The sequence below is a fragment of the Danio rerio genome, chromosome 18 (assembly GCF_049306965.1).
Source record: "Danio rerio strain Tuebingen ecotype United States chromosome 18, GRCz12tu, whole genome shotgun sequence".
NCBI classification, from domain to species: Eukaryota; Metazoa; Chordata; class Actinopteri; order Cypriniformes; family Danionidae; genus Danio; species Danio rerio.
The window spans coordinates 25,871,341-25,899,171 of record NC_133193.1 but is presented as its reverse complement, the minus strand read 5'-3'; the positions used below and the strand labels follow the sequence as shown (position 1 = coordinate 25,899,171).

Genomic DNA, 27,831 nt, shown 5'->3' with positions numbered 1-27,831 from the left:
CACTGCCCTCTTGTGGATAATACCCCAAACTGCATGACTTTCAAATAAATTGCTTCTTTTCAACTTTTTGTGATTATAACAATGAAACATCACCATCTACCATCATCATTTGCAGCTTGCTTAAAAAAAAAAAAGTGCAGCGAGTTTAGTCTGTTATCTACGGATGGGTAAACCTTAATTGCAGCTCAGGCTTTGACAGATTGTGTATGGAAAATGATTGTGTTTTTTTTTCCCTCTAGTTAACAATAACTGCAGCCCTTCTTTGAAATTTCTGCTCATATGGAAAGAGTTAATTCCAGGATGTGAATTGTCCCTGTCCGAGCAGCTGAAATTTATCACTGCCAGCACCAATGTGCAAATTTTGTGATGTCTGCAGTGCATTGTTAACAGTGATTGTCATCTAATTAAATCGTGGCTCGTCACAAGAGATGCTTTTTATGCTGAGATAAGCATTGGGAGTCTACTCAAGCGTTCCCAAGATCAATAAAGATGTTCCCTTCTGGATTACGAATAGTCTGAGGGTTACACGGGGCAGAGGAATTAATTAGGAAAGAATTCTTATATCCCCCCATAGACATGGACGCAGTTTAACTTTCATAGTTGGGTAGTTGAGGTGTGAAGGGGGTATTTAAGTGGTTTGATATCAGCTTTCACTGTGCTTTAATGTAAATGGTTAAGTAAAAAAAAATTTTGAATTCTAATCTATCCCAGTGATATCAATGAAAAGCTGAAACTGCTGTTAAACAGATGGGCGGCATGGGTTTTCAGTGGTTAGCACTGTAGCCTCACAGCAAGGTCGCTGGTTTGAGTCCTGGCTGGCTCAGTTGACATTCCTGTGTGGAGTTTATGGGTGTTTTCCAGTACTGGGTTGCAGCTGGAAGAGCATCCGCTGTGTAAAACATATGCTGGATAAGTTAGCAGTTCATTCAGCTGTGGCGAATCTTGATGAATAAAGGGACTAAGCAGAAGGAAAACGAATACATAGATTTTTTTCACAAATTTAATTAATGCAGTTTCATGGTCATTACTTCAGTATTTACTTCAGTACTTACCATCTTCAGTGTCATGTGATCTTTTAGAAATTACTATAATAGGATGGTTTGCTGTTACGATCAATTATTTTATTTATTATTATTATTAATATTATTATTTTTTGTTTATTGGTTTTAATAAACATACAAAAAATTACAAAGACAAAGATATCAGTAAACAAGTATAGCAGCAAAAGTCTTAAAATAAATAAATAAACAGAAAAACGAAAAAATAAATAAATAAACAAATAAACAAATAAACAAATAAATAAATAAATAAATAAATAAATAAATAAATAAATATGTGGCGAGGGGGCGTGGCCGAGAGCCGTGGGAACGGGGTGAGGCCACCGCGTAAGTGGATACACCTGCCGTCCGCACCTGCCTCGGATCTCACGGAAGGAGCTCTGGACCATAAGAGGAGGACCGATGGCAGAGGAAGCCGAGAGAGGACCGGGCCCGGACATATTTTACTTTTGCTTTCAGTTTGACGGCCGTCTCCGTGAGGAGCTGCGTCCGTTTGTTTTGGTTTAGACGGCAGTCTCCGTGAGGAGCTGCCGTCATTGTTATAAATAAATATTTTAAAGCTCCGTCGGTTCTCTGCCTCCTTCCGGCGGCCAAAGGGCCGTAAACTTTATTACAAAATAAATCCAAATACATAGAGGAATCCTTATTTTTTGAAAGACATCCTCTTTATTTCTTAAGCATGTACATTGTTCAAGAGCATTGTTTCATTCAAGAAATAGATTTTTTAATTTGTTCGTTAGTTGTATTAATCATTATTAGTGTTTATTTTATCAAAAATAATTGATCATAAAAATTTGTCAGTTCTAAATTAAAAAAAAAAAAAGTATACATTGTAAAAACTGTTGGATTCCATTGGGTCACAACACAAATTGAGTAAGTTACAGTAACATGACAAATTTAAATGGTGTTAAATCTCCATAATTGTGTTATTTCAGTTATTTTTACATAAATAGTTTGAACATTTAAATGTGTATATATATATATATATATATATATATATATATATATAATTTATTCTTTTTAAGTAATTATTCTTTTTATTTTTTTATTTTTTTGAGTGTAGTATTATGGAAACCATGATGCATTTTACTTTTAGGATGATTTGATTAAAAAAGAAAACTTCCAAATAATAGCTTTTAGTTGCAATCTTATTCTTTACAATATAAATGTTTACGTTTACCCTTATACAATCTTAACAACATATTGTTATGAATAAAAATAAATAAATGTTTAATGGTACTTTTGAATGGTGTTGTATGAGTTTACGAATGCTAGAATATTTGAAGAGTCATGTAACACTGAATACTAATCATAATGCAAGGGAGTTTGAATGTTTCCTAGTACTGTGTTGCATCTGTAAGGGCATCCGCTGTGTAAAACTTATTCTGGATAAGTTGGCGGTTCATTCCCCTGTGGCAACCCCTGATGGATAAAGTGACTAAGCCGAAGGAAAATTAATGAATAAATACTAGTCATATTTAAAATTTACCTTTAAAACACAAGAATTAATACAATTACACTTAAAACAGTTATTTAATCTCACATTAAAATTGAATGTCACTTTCTATGTTACTGTATTTTTTTCTGAAATACATGCAGCCTTTGTGAGCAAAATAAGATTATCATAAAACATTAAAAAGGTTGTGTATGCACATGTATTACATGTTCTGTTTAAATCTGACTTGAGTTGAGTTGTTAAAACAGATGACTTCCAGCCAAATGTGTTTTCTGTATATTCCTGCAGATACTATTGATTTATTTAGTGCATCCAGGCAGCAAACGTGTGGTGAGCCCTAACCTGTCTAAGTACACTCTCATCAGTTTTAACGTGTTCAGTCTCATTGACTTGACACAAGCCAGGATCTCAGTCCATGCACCGCTCCTCCTCCAAAGAGCACAGCTTGAGACCCTTAGCAAAATCAACAGTACTTTTTAGTGCTGAAATGCAGTCAAATCCATATAAAATAACAAGTTTTTGCTAAAGAAGGCAGACTACACACAGGCCATGTTATTGTGACTTGCGTGAGCGATCACTTTTGTTGCTGCTGCGATCATGGAACAATCCCAGGTTTCAGCGCCTTTGTTCTGGCTCTTTTTGTAGATGTGCCACAGATGCACAGAGTGTGTTTTAAAAGCGTGCTCAGGTGCAAGGCAGTGTCATCCCCCATTGCTTATGCATGTGTGGAGTGAGAGGTGAGCTTGCTAAAAGACACATAGAAAATAGACTGATTGGAAAATAGAGGTAGGCATTGGCCGTTTAATGCACTCACACCCTAACCTTGCCATTCTTTCATCAGCCCACTATTGCACAACCCACCCCTCACACAAACATGTTTTTCTTTTTCATTGGCCTTGTGGAAAGTGAACATGAAAGTGAAAGGCAACTGGTTAAAAAAGTGGACAAGGAAGAAAAGTATATCTGTATAATCCAAGGGTGCTCAGAAGTAGCTTGGGGTTAAACCTCCCTTCACGCCTTGTTCCTATTTCACACTTTAATGGCATTTTAATGTGACTGTCACTCTGAGGAAGGGTTCACAGCGTTCAGGTGTGGTCTTGAGAAGAACTGAAGAAGTGGAAAACCTAGGGTGCAATGAATAGAGAAAAATAGTATTACACAATTTTATATAATAAATATACTTTATTTGGACAAAAAATAAGGATACAAAGATACAAATGGGTTTTCAAGTGTCACCCCTATGTACGTATATATGCATGTATGTGTTTTTTGAACATTTTAATTTATTTTTGTTTCCGAGCATACACGTAAAGGTGCTGTATGTAAGTTTTTGACTCATCTAAAGCATAAAAATACCGTAATGCTTTTGCAGATATTTAAGGAACGTACCAAGTGAACATACTTGTTTATCTGAAAAACAATGCTGAAGTCAGATTTTCTGCTTTGAAAAATGTTTTGGTAATTTTAACCTGCTTATTGCCAGTTTAGCCAATTATGTTTCAGCACACGTGTTGCCTTGGTGGAAAACCGCATATTTCATTCATTCAGAAAGGCTCTGAAAGCATGCATCTTGGACCATAATGCAACCTTTGGTGGACAGTAGACTACGAAATGAGACGCAGATTCAGAGTTCCACATGAGGTTGTTCATTATGTTACATTGTAATCCCGTGTCCTAACAACATGCTTCATGATTAGATTTGCAGTGATAAGCAATTTGGCTGTTTGCACCAGACGAAACTTGACAGAAATGTAAATACAGCCATTCAGAAGCACAGAATATGCACTCACTAGTTTGGTTTATAATCTATTTAATACATATTAACCCTCTTTAGCGTTATTAAATGTACATTACATGCTGAATCACAATTTTCAAGATCTGCTGCTGCTTTTAGTAGTATGGCAATAAATGTCAGGTAAAATTACATTCATACTCACATTATTAGCATTTGAAACTGTATAAAGCACATGAGGTGTACTTGAGGTGATCATTGTCACACTGTGAGAAATATAAGCTGTTTCTAATATATCAATTCATGGTGTTGGACAAAAACTAGGGCTGCTCGATCATGGGAAAATCATAATCACGGTTAATTGGTCATACTTGTAATCATGATTATTCAAAACGATTATCAGTTGAAGTCAAAATTTTCGCCTTCCTGTAAATTTTTTATATATAAATATTTCCCAAATGATGTTTAACAGAGAATTTTTTCATTGTATTTCCTATAATATTTTTTTTTCTTCTGGAGAAAGGATTATTTGTTTTATTTCAGCTAGAATAAAAGCAGGTTTAAATAATATGAAACCTACAGTATTTTAATAGCTCAATATTATTAGCCCCCTTAAGCAATATGTTTTTGATTGTCTGCAGAGGAAACTACTGTCATGCAATGACTTGCCTAATTACATTAATTAAGCCTTTAAATGTCACTTTAAGCTTAATACTAGTATCTTGAACAAATCTAGTAAATATATAATGTACTGTCATCACAGCAAAGATAAAAGAATTCAGTTATTAAAAATTTTATTAAATCTGTTATGTTTAAAAATGGGTTGAAAATAAATCGTTCCATTGAACAGAAATTGGGGGGAAAGGGTCGCTAATAATTCAGGAGGGCTATTAATACTGACTTCAATTGTGTATGTATACAGTTATTGTACTTCCTGTAAAAAAGGAAAGGGAAATGAATACAATAGAATACAAATATGAAACAAACTGTGCTATAAGCATCTTCACTGTAAGAAAAAAACTTCTGCTACAAAAGTCTTTTAGTCGAGCAGTGAGGGATTTTCTCCTTTTGTTGTTTGATCAATAATAAAAACAGGCGGCAGCAGGAATATTGCGCGCTGTCACTTTAATAATAGTGCGGCTTTGATATGGTTTCTCTTTCACATGTCTTTTGATTCTCAACTTGTTTATTACACAAATCAGGGTTAATATGAATAATCACTAAACACCACGCTCTGACACCAATGTAGATGTATTTGACCATTAAAGCACTTGCATTAAGATGGCAATAGATGTATATGCTTTATCTATCTGTCTGTCTGTCTGTCACTGAAAAAAGTGTTGCATGCAGAATTGTTGCAAACAATTTATTTGTGTTGAATTTAAACAAACAAATTAAGTTTAATAATGTTCAACTTAATTTGTTTGTTTAAATTCAACACAAATAAATTGTTTAGAACCACTTAAAATAGTAAATCCAAGGAATCATCTTTGAATAATTTTTTTCAGTGCATATTAGTGTGTATATATTAGTCTATACTGCGCGCACTCACCCTGCTCAGAAATTGACAGTTTTGGAAAGATTTTATAACGGATAGGTGTTGATATGAAGAATGGCTTTCCTGATGGAAAAAGAGATTACCTACTTCATTTGTTTCAGTTTAGATACACATTTGATATGATAGGATCAGATATATACCTCAAGCTGTCCTGTTTTCTCAGCGATTAGATGTGCTGTGTTTGTACACATCAAAACACAGACTGAGACAAGCAAAAAGCATACTATACATGCCTTTTTTTAAATAGGCAGCGAGTTTAAAAAAAAAAAATTATAATGGACCTTGATTTGATACAGAGGACAGTATATTGTCCTCGGAGAAGCAGAGCGGATGCGTGTGAGGCAGATTCATTCAGGAGTTTCGCATTAGCGTGGCGGACAGTGTTATTACAGCTGTTATGAAATCTTGACAAAGGGGTGAATTCCACTCTCTCTTCCTCAATAATTGCTTTTTAACGGTCTGTCCTCTGTATCCATGGAAACATAAAAATGCCACAGAAAACACAGGAATTCCGGTTATTGGCTCAATGAAGCCATCAACCGGGCACATTATAGACTAACACTGAAGTTTCACTAAGAGCCAAATCTGTATTTTCGTCAAGCATAAAGATATTCTTTTGATTTTTATAGATGCCATGTGAGGCAGTAAGACATTTGTAGTCTATTCAACATTTTATTTATTTATTTTTGTCAGGGTATTATATAGTATCTTTCCATACAACCTGCTATGTGGATTAAATGTGTGTGAGGACATTAGAATGGAACTGGTGTCTCTGAGATATACAAAAAAAAAACAGAAGAACGGTGGAAATGAGTTTATCCCTCCGGGTTCATTTGAAAATCTGCTCAGGTGTCGGCATTTTTAATGAATTTCTATAAATTCCAAATGACTGATAGTTGTTATCAGCAGCAGGTCTGGCAGTGATCTCTATTGCATAGTTAATTGAACAGCGAGCACAGTAATTAACAAAGTTACTCTCGTTGCTATAGGGCATTTGGTCTCAGCCATTATGGATCAGAAAGAGCGCACTGCAATCAACAGGAAAGTTCTCGTTTCAGGAGAGTACATTGTCAGATGTCTCATGACCTACAATGGCAAGGTTTGTAAGTGAACTGCGGTTAATTTTACTAAAGCAATAAAAAAAAAATATAATAATAATAAAATAAATAAAAATATGTCTGAAAACAAATAACTGATAGCACATTTTAAGAAGAAGCATGTTGTTTAAAATTCCCCAAGCATTTTTCTTAATGTGAATTGAATAAAATTTTTATTTGACAGATTTTAGACAAACTGTGCAAAAAATTTAAGCATCCCATACATTTCAAAACAAAACTGTCGAGGATAAAAGCACAATGAAGCCCTGGGTTTGTTTCCATTGTGGTTCTCACTGTTAAAAAAAAAACTAAGTATGGCTGAAAAATACAATTAAAGCATAAAACAAACAGTAACTCCACATTTCAAAACAGGAACAAAATTACTCGCCATGCAATAACCTATAGAATAAAACATCATCATCCACCATGCAAACTAACTAACCTCATCAGACAACAATCTTTTGATCACTTTTTTGAATTTCCTTAAATCTTTTATTTTTCGGACCGATTTTGCTCATGTGTTCCACATACCGTATTCAGTGGGAAAAACGCAGGATGAAATTTGGTGCAGTGGGACAGTGGCCAAGAATTTTTTTTTGTTTTGTGAAGTCAAACCTACTGTAAAGTACTTTTGTAAAAGATTTGCAACTTTATATTATAAGTATATTCTTGTAATAAACTTATTGCAATAAACAGTGTATAGGTCCACCTTTTAGTAAAGATGTATTAGATTTATAGGTCCAAACTTTTTCTTGATTGAGACATGTTGAACTCTTCTTCCATAATTTGCAGTGTTTCCAAATTACATTGTTATATTTTGCTTGTCTACAACTATTGACAGCAAATCCATCAATGAGAGAGATAGAGTAGTAAAGATATCGCAAGTTCAAAACCCTCTATTCATTTAACCGAAGAAATGTAATGCTTAGTCCAGGGGTTTCCAAACTCCTGCATAGTTTAGCTCCAACTTATTTCAACATATCTCCTTGGAAGTTTCTAGTACACCTAGAAAGAGCTTGATTAGCTGGTTCAGGTGTGTTTAATTGGGGTTGAAACTAAAATATGCTGGACACTGGCCCTCCAGGACCAAGTTTGGACACCCCTGGCTTAGACCATCACTATGCCTTTTGTGATCAGGGGCCTCATGTACGAAGACTTGCGTGGAAATCTTACTAAAACATTGCGTACGCACAAAGCTGTAAATGTGCGTACGCAGAAAAAATTTCAGATGTATGAAACACTGCGTACGCCGAATCTCACGCATATTCTTTTGTACATCTGAATGAACATGAAACTGAGCGCAACATGCACGAGCACAAAACCCCTCCCTGCCTCCTCCCCCATATGAATATGCTTATGACTATGCTAATGGCAAAATCCAACGAAAAAGCAATGTCAAAAGCAAGCAAAAAGAGAAACTTTGAACAGACTGTGAATTGGAGGTGCTGCTTTCGGAGGTAGACCGGAGAAAAGCGGTGTTATTTGCAAGTTTGTTCTCCGGAATTAACAACAAAAGAAAAAAATAGAGTGGGAGAGTTTAGCTGATGCGGTCAACACAGTTGGGTCTGAACATCGCACTGAGTGCATTAAAGAAAAGAAATAGTGTGGTTTATATCTGTAAAATGTTGCAGGACGCTTAACAGTCTCAGTGGCGCGCTCGTAAGACGCATGTGATCATGAATTGACACGAACGAGCATGAACTCGGCTCGAATCCAGCGTCTGATGAACTCTCTTGTTTTTTCCCCCGCTACATATCAGATTTTGCCAACTATTTATCACAAGAAAGACAAGTAGGAATCATCAATAAGTTCATATCAATAAGCATCATATTTTATTTGCACATTTATTGAATGGAAATGTTTCTGATTCACGCATGCAAATTCATCTTCAGATAGTGTCTTTATAGCAATGTGCGTGCGGTAGATCGCTCAGATTACATTGGGAAAACAGGTGACTGCTGCAAATTGTGCTTTAATGTTTAGCTGGTCAAATGTATGGTATGGAAACCTTATATACCTGCTGAACCCGTCTCATACAGCTGCTATTGCAAGGCTCAGACACTTTGTAGAAAGGAATTTAACACAACTGCCTCTAGGAGTCGCCAATGGAAATAAAACAGACACGCACAAAATGTGCGTACGCCTGCCAGAAAGCTGCCGTGAAGCTGCGCACATTCCCACGTTCAGTTCATTGTTAGTAAATCCAAACGTGAGCGATTCTGAGCGTGAAACCTGGCGTACGCAAAGTTTTTGTGCGTACGCAGCATTGATACATGAGGCCCCTGTTCTCTTGCTCATTCATTCTCGCTGTCATTATTTCCGAGTTTTTAACTATTTTTGGGATCACAGGGCCGGTAGGTATAAATTTGGAGAAGACTCAAGGTGCTTCCGGGAAAGCTCATAAGGTTGGATGAGACACTAGATAGGGGCGAACGCGTCATAGCAGCTCAAAACACTGGAAATTCAGTGACTGCATTTGCAACAAACAGCATCACTTGCGCGAATCACGCCAATAAACTAAACAGAGGTCCTATTGCATCTATATATTCTAGCTGCTGTGATGTAAACGCATTACGCTCCCACACATCATTTACCTGTGTTTGACTGCTGTAGGGTATGCATAATATACGTGAGCATACGTGCGTCTTAGGTCCTGTCAGATATGACACACACACACTCATTTCCAAACAGCAGAGAGTGGCTAAAACTCCACTGTGCGCAATTAAGAGAGCAGAAATTTGTAATCTCACGACCATGTAGAGACAGAAATCACATGCCGTTGTGTTAATAAGATATTACATACGGCTATTTAGCTTGTTTATTAGAAGAAGTTGTGATCTGGCACTATATATAAAATATAATTAACTTGACTTCAAGATGCGCAGGGAAAGCCGTGGGAAAGAGAGGCGCCTCCCTAATATAATGGTAGGGGAAACACTGAAGATTGTAAAGTCTTGTAAAAATGCCAGATCTTAGAAATCACAATTTTAGATTTGGAATGACAATTATATTTGTGTAACGAGGAGACTGACACGGGGATCCATTATGCAGTATTTATTAATCACAACTTCACTCAAACACACAATATGCACCTGGGTGCACACACACAGCCACAGTAGTAGTAATGGTTTCAAGAATGACGGTGAACAGATACAGAGTAAGTTACCAGGCATGAGTAGAGAGCAGCGAGCGTGAATCAGAGTCCGTGTATCAGGCTTGGGTCGAAGGCAGGCAACGAGAATCAGAGTCCGTGTAACAGGCTTGGGTCGAGGGCAGGCAGCGAGAATCAGAGTCCGTATATCAGGCGTGGGTCGAGGGCAGGCAGAAGGCGAAGCAAAGTAAGAGATAAGGATGGCTGACGTGAAACTGACGTTTCGACACAGTGTCGAGATCCCGAAGCGCAAGTGTTTCGAAACACTGTACCGAAGCATGATCCGAAACACCCAGGTCACGTGACTAAAGTGTTTCGAAACACTTGGTCACGTGACTAAAGCGATTCAAAGCATTGATCATTTCAGAGGCGTTTCATGACCCGGAGAATCTGCATTTGACTGGCATGATCAATGATGTAACAGTGTGTTGTATGGCTTAGTGGACCGTGCGTGTGCACCACAGATCTGTGTTACAAATTTATTTTGGGTTCGAATCCCGACTAGTCCAAATACTACAAAATCATGATTTTATATACTTTAATCATGTTACTGTTTTATGGTGTAGTCTAGATAGGATACAGCTACGGATATGCCATTATTTTAGCATCATTTTTTATACACTGTAAAACAATAATTCATATTTTTAAAGTACTGTGATGGGTTTAGGTTTTGGATAGACGTTAATAAAATACAATGGGAAATTTAATTAATAATATAAATAATTATTGTTAACTTCTGGCCACAACTGTATCTGATCTAGCAACAACCCTGTTTTATGAACAAAACAATACAAATTTATTTACAAGGTGTTTATTCGTATGTCATAGCAATGTTGAAACAAAACGATACAATAACAAAGCATTACCAACTGCTATTAAAGCATTTCAAAATAGTTGTTTTAGCATGGATTCGAACCCATTATTCCCGCATGGTGGTCACAGACTCAAACCGCTCGTCTAAACCACTTGCAGATTCAGGGCTGCAAAGTGGGATTTCATACCCTAATTTGCTCAACTGTTCTTTGCTGAAGCTGTTTCAGTGAAATATAATTAAAATGACCACTAGGTGTCACCTTAGAGTGGTGTTTCGAAGCTTCGACACATTTGCTTCGATAGTTTCAGTGTTTCACGAAGCCTCGCTTTGCCCACCACTAGTAAGAGACAGGCTGGAGTCGTACACAAGAGATCAGGCTGGATATAACGCTCAGTAATGCTGGCCGGGGCTGAACAAGACTTCGCACTGACTGAGTGTTTGAGTGCGGCTTATATGAGGTACGTGGGTCGTTAACAAGATTCAGATCAGGTGTATTCGCAATCAGTGTAGATGGATGATGTAATGCTAAAAGTCCGGAGAGGGCGGCCTCTGCTGGTCAGCGAGGGGAATGACCGGGACCGAGTCGGTGACAATTTGAAACCTTGTAATAGGTATAACAATGTTATCTTAATTTTTTTGTGACAATCTTATAGTGAAAATGTCATCTCTTGACAGCCCTAGTGTAAACTGGAATTTATCTTGTAAACAACATGGCACAGTCAAATTATGATTCGTTCTAATAATTTATGTACATATCTCTCTGAGATGTGTTATACAGGCCCTTTGGGACCCTTTAGGACCCAATACACATCCTTTCAGTGGATTGGCAAATGGGTTGGTGATGTCTTGCCATGCCTGACTGGCCCCTGACCCCGGGGGTGACTCAAATGTCTGGGTCATGTAAGCTTCTCTAACCCAATTCTGTCTTGACAAGAGCCTGACAGCTGTCCTACTCCTGCCTCACACAAATATATACACTCACACATTACATTTTTGTGTGCTCACCATTTTTTACCATATCAGTTGAACTGTTAATCAGTACAAAAAACCTTGCTTGCTACAGATTTCTGCTGTCAAGTTGGTGAATATGGAAGCTTCTGGATGTTCTTTTTTTTTTTTTTTACAGTGTCTTGCATGATATCACCATCCTTATGTGCTGAGGTTTTTGTTTACATTGAGTAAGTCAAACATTGTTCTTTTTTTCACTAATCTTCGAGAAGGCAGAATGTTTCTCAGTACAGCTTGCCCCACATTGCTTAATGTGTCTGTGACTAGAGATGTCTGACCTCAGTCATACTATTTTTGCTCCCTCTGCTGAGTCGTACGTCAGAAGGTTTTATCAGTATAATGGATGCAGCCTGAATAGGACATTAAACAAAATAACCCCATTTCACCTTGAATGTTTTGGTAGCAACACCAGGATCTGTTGGTCTGTCCATTTGTCTGTGGGTCTGTCTGTGTATCATTCATTCATTCATTCATTCATTCATTCATTCATTTATTCATTTATTTTTCTTTGGTTTAGTCTCTATTCAGAGGTCGTCACAGCGGAATGAATCTTCACTTCGTCACATTGTTATTCTGGCATAAGTTTTACACAGCGGATGCCCTTCCAGCTGCATCCTAGTATTGGGAAACACCCATACACACTTATTCTCACACACACATACACACACACACACACACACACACACACACACACACACGCACACACACACACGCATACACACTCATAAACAAAAAAAAACACGGAGAGAACATACAACTCCACACAGAATTGCCAACTGACCCAGGCGGGACTCAAACCAACAACCTTATTGCTGTGATGTGACAGTGCTAATCGCTGAGCCACCGTGCTGCTATCATCATTCATTAATTCATTCATTTTCTTTTTGGCTTAGTCCCTTTATTATTCAGGGGTTGCCACAGCGGAATGAACCGCCAACTTATTCAGTATATGTTTTACGCAGTTCCAGCTCCAACCAGTCACTGGGAAGCACCCATACATACTCATTTACACACTGTAAACTATACACACAATTTAGCTTACCAATTCACCTGTATCACATGTCTTTGGACTTGTGGGGGAAACTGGAGCACCTGAAGGAAACCCACGTGAACACGGGAAGAACATGCAAACACACAGAAATGCCAATTGATCCAGCAAAGGCTCGAACCAGCGATCTTCTTGCTGTGAGGCAACAGCGTTACCTACTGCGCCACCGGGCTGCTCTATTATTATTATTATTATTATTATTATTACTATGATTTTTATCATTATTATTATTATTTACTTTTTGTAATGAATATATAGAGTAAAACTGAGTATACTATAGTATATACAGTGCACCGGTTACACTCTACACACAATATATACAGCAATGCAACACTCAAATGAGAGAGATATAAACATAGAGTGTGATTTTTCCTACGTTTCTGTACTAGTTTAGCAGTAGTTTAAATACTGTATGTCTATTGAGGACAGCATTCACCCTCATGTTTAAACCATAGACTGTAAAATATATGGACGTAGTATCCGTGACGTCACCCATAGGTTTCTAAAGAGCGCAAAAGAAGCCACAAGTAGGCGCGGTCAACCATCGCCATTTTGTTCGCGCGTCATCACACCCACGGCGGGATACCAAACAAGGGCAAAGAGGCGGAGAGTGAGCGGAGCTACAGACACGTGCTGGCATTTACCTTGGACCTGGTTCAGACACACTTTGGGAGAACGCTTAATACTTTATCACCTGTGACTCGTTTGTATTCTGACCACTTGTGCTTGGTTGTATACTATATCAATAAAGTGTTTAGACTTTTAAAAACACTGCAGTAATATATTGAGCCACTAAACATTGTTCTTATGACGTTTTTCAACAGCAGGAAAACGCGAATTACTTCCAAACACTTCAGATATAGTCTGTGTTAGTTAATGTAAGACTATTGATGAAATCCAGCATAACACTGTATGACAACGCTTCAGACGACTGTTCTAGAGCCTACAGCTAATCAATCTGTCAGATTCTGGAGTGCATTACAGCTCTAAATATAAACGATAAATGATCTTAAATAAAACAAATACATGTATAGAGATGGTATATAAATATATAACTTTACTCACATGGGAAATGGAGGCCTCGTGAATTGTTTGTGAGCACAATTAAGTGCACTCAGCATGCCATGCCATCTAATAATTGTAGGGAACAAGTCCAAAAGGCAGTTAAAAGCAACATAAAACAACACAAAAATACAACAAATATGCCGAGTTCAGTGGCTAATCTGCAGGATTCAGCTGAGGTGACGTGCGGCGACCAACGAGACCTAGCTGTCACTCAAGTGGCCACGCCCTTAATTATGCAAACTTAATATAACTTAATATAAAGGAAACGGATGAGTTATAAAAAAAATTCACCCCCCTCACAGTTGTCATGAAGGGTAATATTAGCTATATTAACCAAAATCTTTTTTTGTACCAGGCTGTAAACACCTTTTTTTCTGCTGTAAAGTTGGCCATTCTAACAGTGGGCTCAATTGAAATTTGCTCTGTTTTGGAGCCAGAAGCGGCCAGGATTAGCGGAATTTCGGATGAATTGCAGTTTTAGTTACTTCCGTATTGGCTTCCTGAGGGAGAGAGGGAGGTTGCCGCTTGGTTTAAACCAAGAAAGTGGGTGCGCATGAATGAAGCCCATGTCAATGTGGATGTGAAAAATTTAGTTTCAAAACCATTTTAAAACTAAAAACACATCAGTGTAAACAGGGCCTTAGTAGTAATTATGATATGATTATAGCACACCAAAATGAAAGTACCTGTACTGCAATGTTTTTTTTTTTTTTCTATATTCAAAAATCTCACCTTGAGCCACTAATTTTCAGTTATACACATCAACTTTGAATCTTCACTGGTATACAGGGGGACCTTTGATGCTTGCCAAATTTTAAAATTTGTTCTAAAAAATGACTGCTTTACCCACATTCAGTACAACCTATTTGTAAGTTCTTATTTCCAAGCAAAAATGATGTTACATTTGTTCACTGTACTTATGCTGGACTGAGTTCTAGTATCAAGTGAGAATCATGTGGAGCATGGAGAAGCCTGCTTATCAAAGCTGACAGTTGGGTTCTGAGGGAAGTGCTCGAGAGCTGCTGGCTATGGACACAGAGGGCAACACCTGCTCCTCTGTATCTAACCTCCTTCCAGGGTACGGAAACCCATCACACACACACCCCTCACAAAACCCTTAGCGTCTCCCTTCTTACCAGACTGTCCTGCTCGCTGACCCAATCCATATCTTCTGCTCTGTGGTCTCCAGATCCTCCCTGACCTGACCCTGAACACTGACTTACACAACTGCCAACACCTCAAGAGCCATCTGTATTTCTCAGTTTTCTCATTTTCCTTTCTGTATCTATTGAGAACGTGTAATAGATCATTTTACTATCAATATTGCAAGCAGGGACATAGTTGATTAGTCAACACAGTTTATATATATATATATCAGAATTATTAGCCCCCCTGACTTATTAGCTCCCCTGTTTATTTTTTTCCCAAATTTCTGTTTAATGGAGGGAAGATTGTTTCAGCACATTTCTAAGCATAGTAGTTTTAGAAACCTATTTCTAATAACTGATTTATTTTATCTTTGCCATGATGACAGTAAATAATATTTTACTTGATATTTTTCAAGATACTTCTGTACAGTTTAAAGTGACATTTTAAGGCTTAACTAGGTTAATAAGGTGAACTAGGCAGGTTAGGGTAATTAGGCAAGTTATTGTACAATGATGTTTTGTTCTGTACACTATCGAAAAAAAAGTTAGCTTAAAGGGGCAAATAATTTTGTCCCAAAATTGTTTAAAAAAAAAATACAAAACTGCTTTTATTGAATTCTCTAAAATCGGAGAAAGTACACTCTGTCAGTTCTGTCATATCAGGAGAACAGCTGAATGACTGGAAAATGAGCTCAGTTGTATTGCACAAAAGGAAGATAAGATATAAGCTGGGATTAAACTATTCCAGTTGAATTTAGCCTTAACTTTATTTAGCCTGCTTTTATGCAACTAAGTTACTGAGATGTATTCTTTACATATATTTTCTAAATATTAAATTAAATATGTATGTTCAATTACATTAATAATTTTGTTTATATATGGCCATTTCAGACTTAAATATAGGGGAGATATAAAAAAGGATATAAAATAGATGTAGATGTATGAAAATAAATGTACTGTATGTACTGTACAGTGCTCAGTATGAATAAGTACACCCCTGATAAATCTGTTTTAAATGTATATTCTCTATCAGATGATTTAGAATCATATGCATGTGTATACACTAGATTAATCAGAATGAATGATGAAACTAAAACTAATTTAACAACAACAACAACAACAAATTAAGATCAGAATCCAGAAATTAGTACCAAAGTTAATATGTTTAGGAAAAATCTTAATAAAGGAAAAATCAAGAAAAACAAAATATTTAAGTCAGTTGAAATCTTTGAAAATTATGCGTTTTTTTTAATTTATTTTGCAATAACTCACTACAATTTAAATTTAGTTATAATTCTAATAATGTGTGGAGAGTAAATGTTTGGCTTGAGTTTAACTGTTAAATAAAAATATGTTTCTTAAATACACCAAAATAATTTTGTCTATATTCACTAAGAAATGGTTAAAAATATACATTTTCTAAAGGGGTGTACTCATTTGTGCTGAGCACTATACAAGTATACATACAAGTAGGGAAGTTTAGTTATAAACTAATTTTGAGAGGAGCACATGCTTATGATTGCTCACGGCTGGTCCTGTATTAGCTATCGCATAATAACCTGATCATATGATTCCTAACTCATTATAAGTAACCAGAGCTTATTGCTTCAGTTATCTTCACCTTGAAGAATTCCCCCTTCCATCCCTACTCCCCCTCCTTTATCTTTAATAGGGCAGCACGGCGGCCAAGTGGTTGGCACTGTTGCCTCACAGCAGAGTCACTGGTTCAAGTCCCTATAGGCCAGTCGACGTTTCTGTGTGGATTTTACATGTTCTCCCCGTGCTCGCGTGAGTTTTTTCCAGGTTCTCCGGTTTCCTCCCACAGTTGAAAAAACATGCGCCATACAGTAGGTTAATTGACCAATCCAAATTGACACTATGTAGTCAAGCTCTTAACCAACAGTATATCTCTATACAGCAGTCTTTAATTTATCACTAGCCCCTTATAAGAGGTCTAAAGACCTACCTGAGCTCAAACTCTCCTCTCACCCTGCAAACAGGAGGGAGCCCTGGGCTCGTGGACCTTATGAGCTCAGGGCTCTCTCCCAGGACAGCATTCCAAACACGCTTTATAAGCAATCATCAGCTAAGTGTGAACTCTTGAATATACTGTACATATATTGTTAGAAAGAAAAAACAAATGAAAGCAATACATATAAATTATTATATTTAGATTAAATAAGCTAATCAAATAACATAAACATGATGTGCAATATTGAGTGTTTGAAGTAATCTAAACTTATAGAAAACAAGTGTTTGGAATAATGTTCATGATAAATGTCTTTAGTAGCATCAATGTCCACTAGTCAGATTTAAGGCAAAGTAAATGACCTATGTTATCTTCATTTTTAATACACCACCTCAGATGCTTCCATTAAATCTCTGCATGAAAGTAAATGGAGTTCTCAGATCAGTCAGAGTTACCAGATTGGTGGGGAAAGAGGGGCAATAGGGTGTCACCTGATTGACTCACTTTGGGTTTTTTTCATATTTACATCATTGATTCTGTTATACATTTCATGGTTTGATGAAGAATGCATGTGCACTTATTCTGGCTATCTTATCCTGACTTGACATAGCGGCTTGTTCTCAACCTGGATCTGCAAACATGTAATAGACTAAGTCAGGAGGGCTGGGAGGTCAAGCTGGGAATTTTTCTGGTATCCTGGCTTTCTTGATTTAACTTTTGTGCAATACCTCTATGATACAGGTAACGCATTTAATATAATATATTAAGTTAATATTATGGATTGTTTAATAAGATTTAACCAATGTAATATATGAAATTATTTAAGGACAAAAAAGATCATTCAATAGCTGAAATATAACATGCAAACAATGCATTTTTATGAATCATTGTCATGTTCATAATATTTAAATGTAGTGAAAAAGTTTAGCTTTTTTAAAAAAAATTTTGTTAATAAATATAATACTACAGTTAATGCAGTCCGCTTTGCTACAGTATTTTTTATTGCTTTTATGTGATGGCAATTTACTAACAGATAATATGTTTTTTAAACCTTAATAATTTAGCTCTCAATTAGCTTCTCAATTAAAAGGTCCAAGTCAGAATTTTTATTAAGGTCAAAGGTCCGGAACAACTAATTTTACATAACTTGTATTTAATAAACATTCATTACATGCATCACACCAACACTGTTTATTTTTCATTAAATAAAATGCCATTTGCGTTCAAAACACATTAAATACAACACAAATGTGGCAAAACTACTGATAACCATAATTGCATATCTCAGAGATGCAATGTCAGACTCATTGCACTCAGTAGAGCTAGTGACGTCACTGTGAGGGATAGGGTTAGGCATGGAGTTAGGTGTGGGCATTAAAAAGCATTGCATGCAGCTCAGAATGCAACTGAAATCAGTAATGTAAACTTTAGGTGTTGTGTTGTATATCTTTTTATATTGTAGATACTGCTGTTTGAAATGTCCGTGTTTCTTTCTATAGTGGCCATCGTCTTGCAATACAAAATGGAGTCCGGATTGAATACCCTCGTGGTCCAGATCCAGATTAGAGTACGGACTTTGAGAAGCCCTGTTCTTTGCTAAAACTGATTTTTCCCCCTTTTCTTTCCTCCCAACAAAATATTTCATAACACATTTGCTTATGTTAGATGTGAGTCAAAAACATGGTAAAAATATAACATGCATATGCGGTGAGAAAATAGAATGAAGTAGCATGCAGTTTTGCCAGTCTCCTCTCCTGCAGTGGGTCTATTAGCTCAGTTCTGCTCTCACACTCTGTCATTTGAGTCTGTTACACTGGTAAACTGCCTTGTTACCCCTGTGTCTTGTTGTGCAGCCTGACCAATTACTTTTGATCTTAAGAGGACATGACATTTGTAGGCTTTGCAGTCTGAAGTGACTGCACATGTTAAAAGATGCATCATGCCTTTTCCCTCGCAAATAATTCATGGTGCCAAGTTTCTAAGGGCATTGCTCTTTGAACCTAAAAGTACAAGGTTTAAATATAGGTCCTTGGAGTAACTTGCGCTTGAGGGGTCTTTTTAGAACCACCTTGAACTGGAAAAGAGAATTTCCTTTCTATATTTTGCACTGGAAGAGTGTTTCATGCCACAGTGTGTGCACTTTGAATTTGCATAAACTTGTCGTCCTGGTGCGTACATTTTGCACATTTGTGGTTTTATGAATTTTTAACAGCGCATGTACAGCTGCCTGATCAGAGAGCTCTTTTTTTGATGGTCACCGATGCGACTGGCTTGAACTTTTGAACCTGGTCATGTTCTATGCAAGAGGATGTTCTGTTCTGTGTGTGTAGGGGGTATTTGGACAATTCCCACAGCTTTTAGATGAGGTATGAGGTGAATTGATCTAATAAAGCAATTAAAGTAAGTTTGAGAACATCAAAACAGGCGTCGTTGAGGATACTGTGTTCTTTGACTTGTGTTAAGATACATTCTGAAGCACAGCAGTGTTGTAAGGCTTTTTGAGCTGTTGCCCTCTTTCCTTTTTTTTGTTTTTTTTGTTTTGCAATTTTATACTAATTAAAATCTTTGTGCAAGCATCTTCACTCGTATAATCCTGAGTCAGTTTGACACAACAGGTCATCTTTGGACCGTAGCCCTTCATTTGCCATAATAGCACATACATTAGAATTGGTTAATAAAAATTAAAAATGTTTGAAATTGTTTTGTGCCTCTCATTTTTAACTAAATGCTGGTCACTTATAATGAATGAATGCAGTTAAATGTATGAAAACTAGAGGGCATAAACCAATAATTTGTGCAAAATAAAAAGTAATCGATCCTTTTCTCATATTAGGGTTGTTTTAATGCCTTCTTGTTTCTTTTTCAGGTCATACAAGAAGTAAAATAATAAAATAGTTGTCAAATTCAAATTTTATTTGTCACATACACATTCATTCACAGTATGATATGCTGTAAAATGCTTACACAACCAGTCATGACCTTACAAATAACTACTACTACTAATGAGGATGATAATAATAATTATCCAGGCCAGCCCGTGCCAGTCCTGCCAGTCCAGGCCAGCCCGTGCCAGTCCTCCTGCACCCTGGCTCTCAGATGCTCTCCGTGAGCATCGCTCAAAACTTCGGGCTGCAGAGAGAATTTGGCGGAAAACTAAAAATCCTGCACAGCTCTTAACATACCAAACTCTTCTGTCCTCTTTCTCAGCTGAGGTTATTTCTGCAAAGCAGACATATTACCGTCTGAAAATCAACAATGCCACTAATCCTCGCCTACTTTTTAAAACATTTTCCTCCCTCCTCTATCCTCCTCCTCCACCCGCATCCTCCACACTTACTACTGATGACTTTGCTACATTCTTTTGCACCAAAACTGCAAAAATCAGTGCTCAATTTGCTGCACCTACAACAAACACGCAAGATACAACACCAACACCACACACACTCACCTCTTTTTCTCAGCTCTCTGAGTCTGAGGTGTCCAAACTCGTGCTATCTAGCCATGCAACCACCTGTCCACTCGATCCCATTCCCTCTCATCTCTTGCAAGCCATCTCTCCTGCAGTCATACCAACACTGACTCACATAATTAACACATCTCTTGACTCTGGTTTATTCCCCACTTCATTTAAGCAGGCTAGGGTAACCCCACTGCTAAAGAAACCCAACCTGGACCATACGCTACTTGAAAACTACAGACCAGTATCCCTGCTTCCATTCATGGCCAAGATTCTGGAGAAAGTAGTGTTCAATCAAGTTCTGGACTTTCTTACTCAAAACAATCTCATGGACAACAAGCAATCCGGCTTTAAGAAAGGCCACTCAACTGAGACTGCCCTGCTCTCGGTCGTGGAGGATCTCAGACTGGCTAAAGCAGACTCTAAATCATCAGTCCTCATTTTGCTGGACTTGTCAGCTGCTTTTGACACTGTCAACCACCAGATCCTGCTATCTACGCTCGAGTCACTGGGCGTTGCGGGCACTGTTATACAATGGTTCAGATCTTACCTCTCTGACAGGTCATTCAGGGTGTCTTGGAGGGGAGAGGTGTCCAACCTACAGCATCTAAACACTGGGGTACCTCAAGGCTCTGTTCTTGGGCCACTTCTCTTCTCCATCTACACATCATCTCTAGGACCAGTCATCCAGAGACATGGATTCTCCTACCACTGCTATGCTGATGATACCCAGCTATACCTCTCTTTTCATCATGATGATCCCTCGGTTCCAGCTCGCATCTCAGCCTGCCTGTTGGATATTTCACACTGGATGAAAGATCATCATCTTCAGCTGAACCTCGCAAAAACGGAAATGCTTGTAGTTTCTGCCAACTCGACTCTACACCATAACTTTTCAATCCAGATGGATGGGGCAACCATTGCTGCATCCAAAATGGTGAAAAGCCTTGGAGTAACGATTGATGACCAACTAAACTTCTCTAACCACATTTCTAGAACTGCTTGATCATGCAGATTCGCACTCTATAACATCAGAAAGATCCGACCCTTCTTATCTGAACATGCAGCTCAACTCCTTGTTTAAGCTCTTGTTCTCTCCAAACTGGATTACTGCAACTCTCTACTAGCTGGGCTTTCAGCTAACTCTATCAAGGCTCTTCAACTGCTCCAGAATGCAGCAGCATGAGTTGTCTTCAATAAACCTAAACGAGCACATGTCACTCCGCTGCTAGTCCGTTTGCACTGGCTGCCAGTTGCTGCTCGCATCAAATTCAAAGCTCTGATGTTTGCCTACAAAGTGACTTCTGGCCTAGCTCCTTCTTATCTGCTCTCACTTCTGCAGATCTATGTGCCCTCCAGAAACTTGCGTTCTGTGAATGAACGTCGCCTCGTGGTTCCATCCCAAAGAGGGAAGAAATCACTTTCGCGAACGCTCACGCTCAATCTGCCCAGTTGGTGGAATGAACTCCCTAACTGCATCAGAACAGCAGAGTCACTCGCTACTTTCAAGAAACGACTAAAAACTCAACTATTTAGTCTCCACTTCACTTCCTAATCTGCAATTGCCTCTTTGAATATCACACTAACTGTACAAAAAAAAAAAAAAACTAATACTACTAATACTTACCTTCTTAGACTTTACAGACCTGAAACTTGCCTTTAGTACTTATTCACTGTTGCTCTTAGTTGTGTAAATTGCTTCCTTGTCCTCATTTGTAAGTCGCTTTAGATAAAAGCGTCTGCTAAATGACTAAATGTAAATGTAATAATAATAATATTAATGGCGACGCAGTGGTGCAGTAGGTAGTGCTGTCGCCTCACAGCAAGAAGGTTGCTGGTTCTAGCCTCGGCTGGCTCAGTTGGCATTTCTGTGTGGAGTTTGCATGTTCTCCCTACGTTCGCATGGATTTCCTCCAGGTGCTCCCGTTTCCCTAATAGTCCAAAGAAATGTTATACAAGTGAACTGGGTAGGGTAAAATTGTCCGTAGTGTTTGTGTGTGAATAAGTGTGTGTGGATGTTTTTCTGAGATGGGTTGCGGCTGGAAGGGCATCCGCTGCGTAAAAACTTGCTGGATAAGTTGGCGGTTTATATGACTGGATTTGGTGAAAAGCAAAAAAAAAAGTAATGTTTTATTGAACAAAAATCAGACGAAAGGAAGAGCACCCAAATACACTGTTTTGATAATCCTAGATGAATACAGTAAATATGCTACATGAACTACATGTTTATACATGTACATACACGTCCAGTCAAAAGTTTGGGGTCAGTTTTTTTTTACCATGTTTTTTTTTTATTTATTTTTTTAAGAAAGTTATTCTGTTCATCAAGGCGGCATTTATTAAATGTAAAAAAAAAATTGTTAATTTGTTAAATATTTATTTAATTAATATTTGTTTATTACTTATTGTATGTGGTTTGAAATGAAATTATTACTCCAGTCATTATTGCTTTTATTACTACTACCAATAATAGTAATAGGGCAACGCAGTGACGCAGTAGGTAGTGCTGTCGCCTCACAGCAAGAAGGTCGCTGGTTCGAGCCTCTGCTGGGTCAGTTGGCATTTCTGTGTGGAGTTTGCATGTTCTTCCTGCGTTTGCATTTGTTTCCTCCGGGTGCTCTGGTTTCCCCCACAGTTCAAAGACATGCGGTACAGGTAAATTGCGTAGGCTAAATTGTCCGTAGTGTATGAGTGTGTGTGGATGTTTCCCAGAGATGGGTTGCAGCTGGAAGGGCATTCGCTGTGTGAAAACGTGCTGGATAAGTTGACAGTTCATTCCGCTGTGGTGACTCCAGATTAATAAAGGGACTAAGCTTTTTTTAAGTTTTATTTATTACTATCCAGAGTAAGATATTTGACATAACATATGTTTGCATATAAACAAAAAACAAAACCATAGCTGAAATAAATGAAATGGCCCGATGCAAAAGTTTACCCAATGTGGGTGGTTTCCTGATAATCTACAAGTGTTTATTTTTTTTTGCTTTGTGATGTTGATGAGTTTCTTATTTGCTCTAGTTAAAAAAGTTAAACTGACAGCTGTTCTTCAGAAATAAAAATCCTTCATATCCTGCAGATAGTTTTGCAGCATCTTTTGCAAATTTTAACCCTTTCCAACAGTGACTGTATTGTAGTGCGATTCTTCTTTTCACTAAGATGATGACTCCAACACAAATGTTAAAAAAGGTTTAAACCCTCGCTTGATGCTTCAGCAGGAAACACGAGTCATTACGATCCAGGGGGTGAAAACTTTTCAAATCCATAATATAAAGATAAATTTCATTTAATTTGTGTTCCCAGAAGCATTCAAGTGTTTTCTGTTATTTCCGAAAGGCGGCACTTAATAGAAAACAATAATATTTCAACAAAATAAGGAAAAACATTGACATATTCAAAATGTTGAAAAGTTTTCACCCCCAAGCTCTTAATCCTTTATGTTTGTGTAAATGCGAGAGTGTATGGATGCTTCCCAATGATGGGTTGCAGCTGGAAGGCCATCCACTGCGTAAAAGATATGCTGGATAAGTTGGTGGTTCATTCCGCTGTGGCGACCCCAGAATAATAAAAGGACTAATCTGAGAAGAGAATGAATTATTATTATTATTATTATTATTATTATTATTTTACACTACTACATGATTCATGTACTGCATGTAATGAGCCACAGGTGGGCAGCTAAGCTTGTATGTTGATTTGTGTTTTTCCCATGCACAGCATTATGAAGTATTTGTTACTCTGATGGTAAAATTGAATGGAAAAGACCACGAGGCGATGCAAATGGGTCTTTTGATCTGTCAACAGCCTGCAGATTTTTGTTTCCTCTTTTTACCCGGTAACTGCTAATGGGTAATATGATGTATTGCATGTCAGCTTGGCATTATTAGATACGCACTCAAAGACTCTTGTTCATAAGGATTTTTTTTTTTTTTGCTTATTCAGCCATTTGAATTCTCGCCTTTCATATACAAAATTACTCTGATGGATTGATAGGAAAACATGTACTAACAGGGAGAGAGAGTGAGAGAGAGAAAGGCTGGCGTAGTTGTTCAAGCTGGCAGCGCGGATTGTGGCATCTGTTGATAAAGAAACAGCATACTGCTCAAGTCAGGATTCTTCTTTTCTCCTTTCAAAACCAATTTTGATGTCTCGAGTGTTGTCATATGTTTATTTCTTCCATGAGGTGTAAAATTTCCCTAGCCTAAATGACAAATATCACGATGATTGTTGTTAATGAAGTCACATCTGAAGGAAATGGAAAAGCAAAGTAAACTTGATTAATTAGTTGGTGCACATTAAGCATTTTTAAGATGTAACCGCTTATTTTTTAGCTGAATTAGTGTACAATACAAACAGTCTAGTGTTTAGTATGTATCATGGATATCAGTTACACACATGATGTGCTTCATTCAGACACAGATGAGCATCTTTCGTGTCTTGACAACTTTTACTGCCTGTTTGGGGAAACAAGTGCCCCCTGGTGGAAATTAAACGAACTGTTTCTTCGATATTTGACTGTTATACCAGAACTAAATCCCTTGTTTATCACCGTTTGTCATTAATTGCTCATACACAGTTTAGTTCAATAACACACACACAGTGTAAGCAGAGCATCAGTGGTGTTGATACCCTTTTTAATCTGTCAACAGATCATTATAATTGAGATTTCCTTTTGTTTTATCCTCTTTTTTTTTTTCAAAAGGAAGGAGAATGTTATATAACTATTGGATTGTACTACAGGCACAGTCCAGGTGAATATTACGCAACATCTGTTGAATTAAACGTAGGTTGAACTGTAGGCGAATGGTGTCAAAGTCAAAATCACGAGCAAAAGTCATGGGAGATCAGTGGAAGCACATGCTCAAACAAATAAATCGGGGATGTGAGCGCTTGCACAGCCAGATGGTTCAAGCATGTACGTTTGCACGCAGAGGTCATCGGAATGGAGAAAATAAGAGAGAGAGGGAGAGAACACGACTCGTTTAATCCCATCGGGAGAGCCACATTCCCATAATGGGAAATTAATAACATGAGCATGATTTCAGATTAAACAGAGCAGTTAGGACCATTAGATCACTTTCATCGCTGGCATTAGGGCAGTGGATCAGGGATTTTCCCCTACACAAATCCTGCAAAGTAGGTCAGTGTCTATTGAGTATTAGCACCATGGCTGTGATCCTGTTGTTTTAGCTCCAGGACAGGGAATTAACCCTTGGGACGGCTGAACAGGATAGGGCAGGGGTTGTTTGAAGGGTAAGTTGAGGGGGTAGGATGGAGGGCATGATTGGATCAGCCCCTGGCTACAAAGATGGACGCAGTCAAATGTAGCGAGACCTAAACCGTGTGCTTTTTCTTTGTCGTCCTCTCTCACTAATACCTTTACACCTCTTTGCCTTTTCTCTTAATAGAGCCAACTGACTCTGCTGGAACTGTCCGATTGTCCAGTAGCTGTCAGCTCCCCCATTAGTTCCCTTCCCATTAGATCCTCTTTATCTGTAAGCTCTACTTCCAAGACTGAAAACAATCAGCTATTCTTGTATAGGATATTAAGACCTTTAATGCTACTTGCTGTTGCTATCTTTTCATGCAGATTAAATGTTATAGAGTATTAAGCTAGTAATACCATGCTCAGGGTTTTGATTTCGCAAAATGAAGGAACTACTGTAATAAAATAATTACAATGAATGCATATTCACCTGCCAGATGTATAAATGTAAAGAGGGTAGTACAGCCAAAACTGAAAATTATCTCCTTAGTTTAACCAAACATTATTTTAAAAAATATAATGTCACATATTAAAGATATTTAAAGAAAGAGAGGGAAAATAGTAATAAAATACTTGTATAAGTGTGTTAAAAGTATGCATGCGATGATAACCAGTTTCAAGGTTTACCATGGTTTGGAAAATCACAGTTTTAAATCATGATGTCAGAGTATTTTATTTATTTATTTATTTAAGGCAACAGGATCTCCTGCATCAAAGGCCCACCTATATCAAAAGCTATTGGTCAGCCCACAATTCAGCAAACATTTTAAAAAGTAATCACAAATGCACCTTCATTCATGCCTGCTATAGACCTGAACAGTGCAGTATTGTTTAGTGTTAAAAAAAAAGCAAAATAACAATAGAGTGATACTGTAATATTTTTATCCAAGGTTATCATATTGTCAGAATACCATGCCTATAGTTAAAAGTAGCTTTGGACCGTGCTGACTACAAATTGAATAAATGTTTACATATTTACTAATAGCAATAAATATTACAATTATTTTTTTATTATTAAAATATTTTATATTGCAGTATTGTAAGCCTCAGCATTTAAACTTTTAACAAAAGTCAAACACTTGCATAAACCCTATTAATAAATAACTGAGAATATTATATGTATTATATATTTAATACATTTATTTATTTATTTATCTTTTAATAAATTTTTTATTTAGTGAATAAAAGTCAGACTATTTTTACCATAAATACATACACACACACATACATACACAACAAAGAAAATAATAATAATACATTTTATATTTGAGAATTTATAATAAATATATTGTTGTTAAGTTTTTTTTTTTTTTAATGGAATGGATTGTTGATGCACACAAACAGACTGACACACAAGCACACTTGCATATTTGGAAATATACTTCATATGTAATACTTCATGCTTTAATATTACTTTTATAGTAAGGTCTAAACAAAATATTATTATTATTATTATTATTATTATTATTATTATTATTATTATTATTATTAGTGTTGTTGTTAGCAATAATAATAATAATAATAATAATAATGATGATGATGATGATGATGATGATGATGATTATTAGCTAGTGATGATGATGATGATGATGATGATAATAACATAATAATAATAATAATAATAATAATAATAATAATAATAATTCTTCTTCTTCTTCTTCTTCTTATTATTATAGTTATTATAATTATTATTATTAACATTAGCTAATTATTATTTTATTATAAGCAAAACATATTATTATTATTATTAGTATTATTATTATCATCATCAAATTTTATTAACACATATTATTGCTATTATATTAATAATTGTTATTTATTATTAATATTATTATTATTATCAAATATTATAGCTTTTTTATTAATAATAATAATAATAATAATTATTATTATTATTATTATTATTATTATTATTATCATTATTATTATTATTATCAAATATTATTGCTATTATATTAATAATTGTTATTTATTATTATTATTATTATTATTATTATTATTATTATT

General features: G+C 36.7%; 2 long non-coding RNA genes across 2 annotated transcripts in view; one reads left to right on the top strand and one right to left on the bottom strand.

The window, feature by feature from the left end:
- Positions 1-27,831, top strand: part of si:ch211-147m20.3 — an 88,893-nt gene that overhangs the window by 2,730 nt on the left and 58,332 nt on the right. Inside the window, exon 3 of the long non-coding RNA NR_120393.1 lies at positions 6,794-6,903. This is a non-coding gene — a long non-coding RNA (si:ch211-147m20.3). The remainder of the gene's footprint in view (positions 1-6,793; positions 6,904-27,831) is intronic.
- LOC141378832 (uncharacterized) overlaps positions 2,114-27,831 on the bottom strand; it is a 41,731-nt gene continuing 16,013 nt past the window's right edge. Inside the window, exon 3 of the long non-coding RNA XR_012394319.1 lies at positions 2,114-3,638. This is a non-coding gene — a long non-coding RNA (uncharacterized lncRNA). The remainder of the gene's footprint in view (positions 3,639-27,831) is intronic.